The sequence below is a fragment of the Grammomys surdaster genome, unplaced genomic scaffold, assembly GCF_004785775.1.
Source record: "Grammomys surdaster isolate TR1022 unplaced genomic scaffold, NIH_TR_1.0 141, whole genome shotgun sequence".
NCBI lineage: Eukaryota > Metazoa > Chordata > Mammalia > Rodentia > Muridae > Grammomys > Grammomys surdaster.
Genome location: NW_021604599.1, coordinates 8,865,940 through 8,875,364, shown reverse-complemented (window position 1 = coordinate 8,875,364; position 9,425 = coordinate 8,865,940).

Here is a 9,425-nt window from a genome sequence, read left to right as displayed (position 1 = left end):
AAATCTAGAGTTTCAAACTTAAATGTAGTCATTCAAAAAGTTTAAAATACTACACGCTTTCAAATAATATAAAATTAACATGTGTGGAGCATTAACTTATTAAAGCACAAACCAGGGAGACATTCAGATAATATGAGAGAGAGAGAGAGAGAGAGAGAGAGAGAGAGAGAGAGAGAGAGAGAGACATTGGTAAGTGGGAATATTAACATCAATCTGCCAGTATGTACAAAACCAGTTATCTTATCTAATTAGAAGTGGTAATATTTGAGATAACTGATTTGCTGAGAGTAGGGTCCTCCAAAACCCATGAGTTTGAGTCATCCTCATCTAATTTCTAGAGCGAGTGAAATATAAATGCAGATGAACAGAAGCTAGTGGTTGTTCTGAAGCTATTCCCAGGGATGGGAAACAGACTTGCAATCTTGTGTCTGGGGATGGTAGCTGCACCTGGGTTGCTGAGAAACTGCATACCAGAGGAGTGCATTCCTAGGCGCAGAACAACTGCTGGCTGAGGACTCTTTGGATCTATCCTGGTGGGCACAGAGTAGCCTCTTTTGTGTTGACAGCCTCAAGTTGCAGAGGCTCATAAACTGGACTTATAAGCCCACAGCGCTATACTTCTCAGTCTTCAGGAATAGTTCCAGCTCCTAAAGCCCACTTACTGCCCTGGGTGCCCTGAGCTTAAGGTGCCAACACCCAGAATACAGCTCTTGAGTTTCTGTACTTTAATTCTTGACAGTTCTACAGTTATTTCTAACTGTTTTGTTCTCTCTCTCTCCCACCCCCCTCTGTGTATGTATGTTTCTCTGTTTCTCTATCTCCTCTCTCTGCTTCTGTCTCTCTGTCTCTGTTTCTCTCTATGTGTATTTGTGTGTGTGTATGTGTGTGTGTGTGTGTACATACCATGTATGTCCAGATGCTCACAGATGCTTGAAGAGGGCATTGGAATCCCCTTGAGCTGAAGATACAGGAGTCTATGGCTGCTAATTGCAGGTGCCTGAAACCAAACATGAGTCCTCTGGAAGAGCAATACATTCTGCTAACAACTGACCCATCTCTGCAGCTCTTTTCAAATTGTTTTAAGGACTAGATCTTGTGCATCATGTAGGCTTGGCCCCTGCCTTCTGCCCTCTGACAACATCAGGATGACTTTAATTGGGAACTCTGGTGTGGTGGGATCACCTCTCCCCAGACCATTTCATCAAAGACTATAAACTTTGACAATGTAGCACCCCCCTCCCCCAAGCTAGGAAGTCTCTTCATAGCATTCGGCATTTCCATGAGTTCTCAGCTATAAGGGACTTATAATCATTTCTGAAATGACATTTCTTTCATGAGGACAGTTATTATTTCTTGGAGCTTTCCCTAAGTATTTCAAAGTTAGTATTGGAAAATGTTGACCACGTAGCCATTGAGCCCTTACTGGACACACAGAACGCCTGCTGGGAGTTCCCAGAATCCTTGTCACAGCTCCCAAGAGCTGATGAAAGAAATTTCTGGCTCCCGTGTGTTTCTCTGCTGTCAAGGAGCCATGTTACAAAGCCAGCTTTGTGAGTGAGCAGTGGCTTTGGGGCTGAGGCTGTCAGGCAGACTCCCAGACCCAGAACTAAAGGAGCTCTGAGCCTAACCCTAGCCAGAAAAAAATGGAATGTATGAAGGGAGGAAAAGACAGCTCTTTGAGTTGCCAAGTGCACAAAATATAAATGGTTTTAGGGGCAAGGAGAAAACCTAGGTTCTCAGGTCCAAGGATAACGGTTTATAGTATGCTCACCATGATCATTGGTCTGCTTCAAAGATGGAAACCAGTTCTCCTCTACCAAGTACCCTGCAGGGAGCATTCAGAACCAGATGTCATATACATATGTTCAGATAAGTGTTAAGTCAGGGGAGGTGAACTTATAAAGCCTCTAAAATAGTACCAGTGGGAAGAAGAGTTAGTCAATGGGCAATTCTTATGCCTTCCAGAGACACAAAATAATAACATTTTATTCTTGTATGAGTTAGACTCACACCTGACATGTTCTTTTTTTCCAACATATTCTACTATATCTATTATTCAATGATGTTATTATTAAAATCCTATTCTCTCCTGTCTTCCTTCACTCGTTGAATCCCTTCACACTCTGAAGAGTGGTTTTCACTGGAATTTCCCTTAAATCAACTTTCAGACACCCCCGTACCCACAACTTATCTCATTCCAAGAACTGTGCTGGGGACCAAATCCAGGATCTGTATTTATAGGACAAATGATCTTGTGCTGGACTAAGTCCACTCCCAAGCCCTAGACTCAGCTCTACAAAGCATTCTTTAATATATCTTAGTGGTCTGGGTAGTGAGGTGACTCGCTTGGTAAAGCCACCTGTCACCAAACCTGAGAGCCTGAGCTCCAACCCCAGGAACGACATGCTGGAAAGAAAGAATTGAGTCTTACAAGTTGTCCTCTGACCACCAAACTGTTCCAAGGCATGTGCATACATACACATACATACAAATATTGTAAATAAGTGGTGGGTAAATAATGTAATTTTAAAACTTAAAATAAATCTTTAAAATGTGAATGTCAGGTTCTGTTTTCACAGATCCTAAAGATTAGTGAGACAAACTCCTTGTTCTGTGCATTTATGAGGTATCATGGTTTTCTTGACTATTTTCACATGACATACTTACTCAATAAGCATTTGAAACTATAAATACATCTTAGAGAGACAGTGGGCAACTTGAGGAGAATCACTATAGCAGTAGCTGGCATCTGTTATTCCAGCATCCCTAGAGACCCAGGGTTTAATCTCTCAGGATTTCTGACTGCACTGAGTCCTAATTGATTACAAATGTTGCGTTTGATCTTTGTTTATTCTCTTAAAATTCTTTCTTAGCTCTAAACTGGAACCTTAACACAGTTTGAAAAATAGCATTTTACATTTTTTTAGCATCATGATCCTTTAAAAAATTATTGCTTTAGGGATTTGAGAATTTATTTTCCAATTTGCACATTTGTTGAGAAGTGCAATTACAGCAAATAGGAGATTGGGGTAAAATTGTGGCAGGGTTTTTCTTTCCTGTTGATCACATCATTGAATAAAATAGCAGAACATGATTCAGAAGTCTTGGTTGGAATTCTTGCTTGCTACCCTGCCACAGCCAAACTGCTATCTGTTGAATGCTGATATCTGCCAGCCACTTTACATGCATTGGTATTCCACTCTGTAGCCCAGGCTGGCTTGAAACTCACTTTGTGGCTCAGGCTGCCTCCTCAAACTCGAACTCACAGAATTCTCCTGTCTCAGCCTCCCAAAGGCTGATTATAGGCATAAGACACCACACCCAGCTTATATTACCAGTTTTCAAATAACATATGAGGCATATTATATCTATTCCATCCACAGGAAAATAATATGAAGTAAAGTAATTAATAAAATTAATGCAAGACACCCAAATCAAAAAATGCTGAAATTAACTTAAAAAAAAGTACAATTCTTTATACTACTAATGGCAACCATAGTAATAGGACCAAAAAAAAATAAAAATTAAAAATTGTGTTAGGCATTCTGTTATGTAACAGCCGTTCTGTGTTATGTAATCCACATTCATCATCCTACTTAATCTTTTCTAACCAATAACCATGATGGCCTGATGTTCCAGTAAAAACACAGTCTTTTGAGCTCAAATGTTTTGCTGTAGGTTTGTCATATATGTGTGTTTAACCCATGTCTTTCTGGCCCTGAGACCACCTTAGAGCCTCTGCTCTGGTAACAAAAAGAATAAAGAGGGGTGTTGGATTTTTTCTACTTGTTTTCTGTTTTCTAATCAGAAGGCATTCATTCCATATAGAGTCAGACATCTGTTCCCTTGCTTAATGCATCAAGGCTTCAGACAGCTTTGACCATTAGAGCAAGCATCAAATAATGTAGTGGAAACACAATGTGACATAGCCAAGTGGAGCTGGAGTGGCTACACGGGGAAGAACCTATGGAGATACAATGTCCAAAATCCCTTCAGAGTTCCCATTAAGTCCGTGGTGACAACCAAGTATATGGGTGTCCAGACAATCCTCCAGATGAGTACAGCCACAGCTGACACCATGGAGTGGAGGAAGCCAGCCCAGAATTCGAGAGATAGTAAGAGGGCTTCTTTCATTGTTGAATATGGGAATTGTTTCCTAAGTAGTAGGAGAAACAGATCTACAGTCACAAGTACTCAGGGAAAAGGTTGAGGCCGATAAGGAAAAAGCAGTTGCTAGCGAAGAGAATTATTGCTAGGCCTAGCAGAATCCACAAAGGAGTAAGCACTCCTTATGGGGACTATTAGGACCCCTACATCTTTGCTTTCTGGCCACTGTGAGATGAGAAGAATCCTCCATCACATGCTCTTGCCATGATGCAGTCACGGCATAGTTTCCAAAACAACAGGCCAACTAACATTGATGGAAACATTCAAAATTCACCCCAAATAAACCTTCCCTCTTTGAAGCTGATCTTATCTCCCATCGTTATTAGAGTTACAGAAAACAGACTAAAATAGCTTGCAGTAGATCTAATACGCCAAGCATGTTAAAACATTAAAACACTGTCTATCGTGTCTCAAAAAGCAAATCATTCATGGAGCTTATTAGTAAAATAACCCATTATTCTGGAAACCAGTAAGCAGAGAAAATTAATACAGCATGTATTGTAGCTTCCCCATATAAATTCTATTATTCAAAGTAATCGAACAGTCTATGAAAAAGCTCAGAAACCTATGTCTTGGTCCATGCTTCATGGAAAGTGGCCTCTCTGCCATAGCCACAGCCTTGCTTGCCTCCTGGCATCCTGAACTCTCTCCAGTGCCTTCAGAGGAAGGAGACTGTGTGTTTATATAAGAGCATTCCAAGCGACTCAAACTCCAGACATATAGTGTCTTAAGGTACTAGAGGCCAAGATGAACATGTCAGGTTGTTCTTGTGGCTTTCAGGGAAAATTTTCTCCATGTAAGGCTCAGTTTCTGGGTGTCATAGCCATTGAGGGTTCCCTGTCTTGTAGCACCACCATTCAGCTCCCTGACTGTGAGTTCACTTGGCTTTCTGTGTGTGTGTGTGTGTGTGTGTGTGTGTGTGTGTGTCTGTGTCTGTGTCGGATGTTCCCCTTTTTATAAAGACAACAGTCAGCCTAGATTTGGGTCTACCTTCATGATTTCATTTTAGCTTGGTCAACTCTGTAAAGAGGCTGTCTCCAAGCAAGGTCATATTTCAAGATTATATGTGTGTGTGACACAATTCAACCCGTTACGGATGCTATCAGAATTTATTGTTATTAGTCCCTTGGTATTCCAATGGTTACTGTAGCTTATCCTGATTTCCTCACACTTTCATTAAAGTACCTGGTAATATGCCAGGTTTGCTCTGGCACTCTGACCACTCACCCATTTTTAGTTATTAAATACACTATGCTGATGGAACCTAGTGAGCAGGGCTGGCATACGGGGTGGAAAGGGAAAGGGAACTAACTGCCAGGCATAATTCTCATTTCTGTCTTGTGTCATAGTAGATATCTTTCACTGAGGTCAGATAGGCAGAGGACTGTTAGACTGGAGAGTGTATGGGAGATAAGAGTTTCCATTTAAACAAAGCATGGATAAGTCAGGAGCCCAGAAGAGGAGGTTGTGCAGGGTGGTGTTTCTATGCTTTGGACAAAAGCACCAGTAGGGAATCAAATCCTGGCTCTGCCTCACACTAGTTAGGTGCCTTAGGACAGAGACATTGCTTTTTTTCCTCCTGTATCCATTTTCATCTGTAAAGCAGATGCAATAAAACCTGCTTCATACTTTATTGTGAGGGCTGGTGACCCAGGGCACATACATTTAACAAGGTATCTGGTGTGTCTTAAGAAACTATCAGGTTATTATTACACAGATTATGATGACATACCTCACAGCTGGGGAAAGCATCATGAATACCAAAGGTTTTGCAGCCATTCTCCTCAATGTTGGATAATTCCTATTTTCCACTGTAAATTTAAAGGTATTTTAAATGCTGTGCAAGATGGAAATAAAGTTACTAGCAGGCTTATACTTCTGAAACTGGTTTTTTGTTTATTTGTTTGTTTTGTTTTGGTTTTTGGGTTCTTTAAATTTGATTTTGAACTTAGTAAGCCTATTTAAAAACAGTCTCTAGCCTTGGTGCTGGGTATCAGTTGGATAAAAATGGAGATGTGTATACATTTCAAAAGAGGTGTGGAAATTTGAAGATGTCAGGGGGCTTTGGAAAGTAATATAGTCTGACCTCTAACTTTCAGATGACAAAATGAAGACCACACAGGTTAGGTGATTCATTGGAAACCACACAGCTAGAGACACAGCAATAGCTAAAATCCAGTTCTGATGACATATAAGCTGACCCTTTCATCTCCAGCATGGCGGCCTCCAGCAAAACAGTCCAGAAAATGTTTATTGTGCAGAATTTTTAATTTGTGCAATGGACTTGACCCCTCTCCAAAGACGAGTAAGTTAGAATAGAAATGAGGGACGAAAGCAAGAGTTCAAACATAACACACACATTCACATTCATGTGTGGCATGAGTGTGTGGATGCTTGCGTGTGCTTATGTGTGCATGCATGTGTATGCATGGGCATGCTGTAGGAGGAGCTAAGGTGGGAGGAGTAAGAGGAGGAGGAGTAAGGAGGAGAGGAGGAGAAGAAAGAGGAGGAGCTAGGAGAGAGGAAAGAGAGAGGATGAAGTCGGATGTTCACGTGTCTGTAGCAGACAAAGGTAGTTGGTGTATCTAGGTTGGGTATTGGGTTACACTTCTGATTGTATGGGCATCTTGTTACTGATAGTTACCAAATATATAAGCTTCAGGATAATTTAAGCATTAGAGTCTCATTTTCCTACTGGTCTCAAGTGGATGGTGGGATGGTCTGGGCAATGCCCAGTCTTGTGGCAGAGCCATCTCCCACGCTGATGTCTCTTGGGTGGCAGGGCTGGTGTTTATGGCTGACAGTTTCTAGCTGTGGCGCGATCATGGCCTCCAGCCGAGAAACATGGTAGCTGAGCTAGGCAGAGCCTCTGCAGCTTAGATAGTTGGTTTGACTGGTGGCCAATTTTTAAATAATTAATTCATCAGCATGCCATTGTATATGTGTGGAGGTCAAAAGACACATTGCCAGATCTGTCCTTTCCTTTTGCTGTGTTCTAGGTTGTTCCAGATTGAACTCAGATTTTTGGCTTAGCAGCAAGCACCTTTACCTGTTGAGCCATCTTACTGACCCAATGCCTGGTTTTATTGCTATAGATTCACTAAAATCAATCCTCTACAGTTACGGATAATAATGATTAATTAGCATTTTTAAACCTTGGAAATGTGTGTCCTTTGAAATAGCCCAACTGCTTTAACACACAGGGATAGATTTTTCTTCTACCCTTGAACATCTTTTACATTTTCTTTTGAAGCCTTTGTGATTCTTTCCCCTTACCACAACCAATTAACTTAGTGCTTTGTCCCATTTAAAACACCTTAAAGAGATTCTTTTAAGGAAACCTGACTTAATGAGCCAATGGAGTGCTGAAGAGGTGGTTAGACGGCTTTTTACAATTAAGTAGGGGTTTGAAGATTTTTTTTTTTAAAAAAGCCAATTATCACAACTGGGCCAAACCTTTTATGACCCTTGCATAAAACTGTATGGAATTAACTGTGTCAGTTTTGTACTTTGATAAGGAGGAAAACTGGAGCAGCTGTATGTTTCTCCATTTCATCTTTTCTGATGTAAAACGAAGGAGATTTAAGCTAAGTGAAGCTGCAGGGGAAATATGGGGAACATTTGTAAATAATGTTTTCTAATGTGCCTTATAATTTATTATATTAAAAAGTCTGCTGGGTATATAGAACATTCAAGAAAATGTCATCTAACTGAAGTGGATTTTACTAGCTGAATGGCTTGGTATCCATAGCAACAAGAGATATCGCCACACTTTCTCTTTCCATCCACAATAAGGGAAATAAACAGCCAAAGAGCTTACTATTACCTGATATCCTGATACCATACCTATAAATTACTGTCTGCATGAGATGTCTTGAGAAAGCCTGAGGTTAGTTTACTTTTAAAACAGGACAACAAAAGGAAGAAATAAGAATATCTCACCAGGCATAAAAAAGTGAAGAACCAGCTTACAGAGCTGAGTGGAAGTATGTGAAAGAGTGGTTGCAACATTTCTGAGGAAGAATGAATTGTGCCCTATAACTCATGTTGTTAGCTGATGCCCAAGGTAGAAAAACATTCTCCTTGAGTATTTGTCAAGCCTATGGGTCATCTGGTCAACCTCCATAATGATACAGCTGTTCTGAATCTGGATAATGTGAGCCAATTTCTAACAATCCAAAGATATTCTAAACAGTACATTCAACCAGTTACAATGTTATGCTCTTTGCATATATAATTGATTGTTACTAGATAACAACTTTTTATTTATTCAAGAAGTATGTTGCATATATTTCACGTGCCAGCCGCTGGAAAGGTTCATAGGATATTATATGTGAATCAGACAGTCTCAGCTGCCAGAGATATGAATCTTGCATAGGATCTAGATATCAAATTTCCTATTGACAGTAAAAAAAAGATCACTAACATCACCTGCTATGGGCACATCATTATTTAATACCCTTAGGATCCAACACAGTTTCCTGAAAACAACTGACACATGATAAATCTTGACGGAATACAAAAGCACTAGGGAAAATCAGGATGACGTTAACAAACAGCATCAGAATTAGCTGTAGAAGGGAATTCCTCACAGCACAAGGCCTCAAGCTACCGTTAAAGAACTTGATAATTAAAAATCATTGTAAATAAAGATAAATATGATTCAAGTTTTCAGAAATAAGCAAAGCTGACATGTGAAGACAGATTATACAAACACAGTAGAGACATTTGTGCTTAGACAAAACATCATCTATCCTCTGAGAAAGCAAGCCCAAGCAGTCAGGAAGACAGATACCAAACTCTCTCAATATCTGAGAAGAAAAGAGAAGAAAATCAGCCCAAAGTTCAAAACATAAAACCTTAGAAGACTTAGTATGAACCCTGCTTATGCACACACTTCCTAATTCCCTGAGCCAGAAACTTCTGGGCACTATGGCTAGAGCAGGTGGGAATACATTGAGTCATTGTCTCCTGGCTTGCTTTCTCCATGAAACTGGCCCCTTCAAACACACCCCATGATTTATTTATGTGTGCTGATCTGTTTCCTTTGAACAGAATACAAATTCTGTGAAGACATGCAGTTTGCTCCCATGCAGTGCTCGGAATACTAGAAAGAGCCAACAAACAATTGTTGAATAGATGGATTGTGGAACTTGCTTTCTAGTGGGAGGCAGAGTAAGATTTTAAAATGAAATTAGGAACATAGGTAAGCTACAATCATGTTTCTTATGTTTCTTTTCTCTAAATGTAAAGCGATC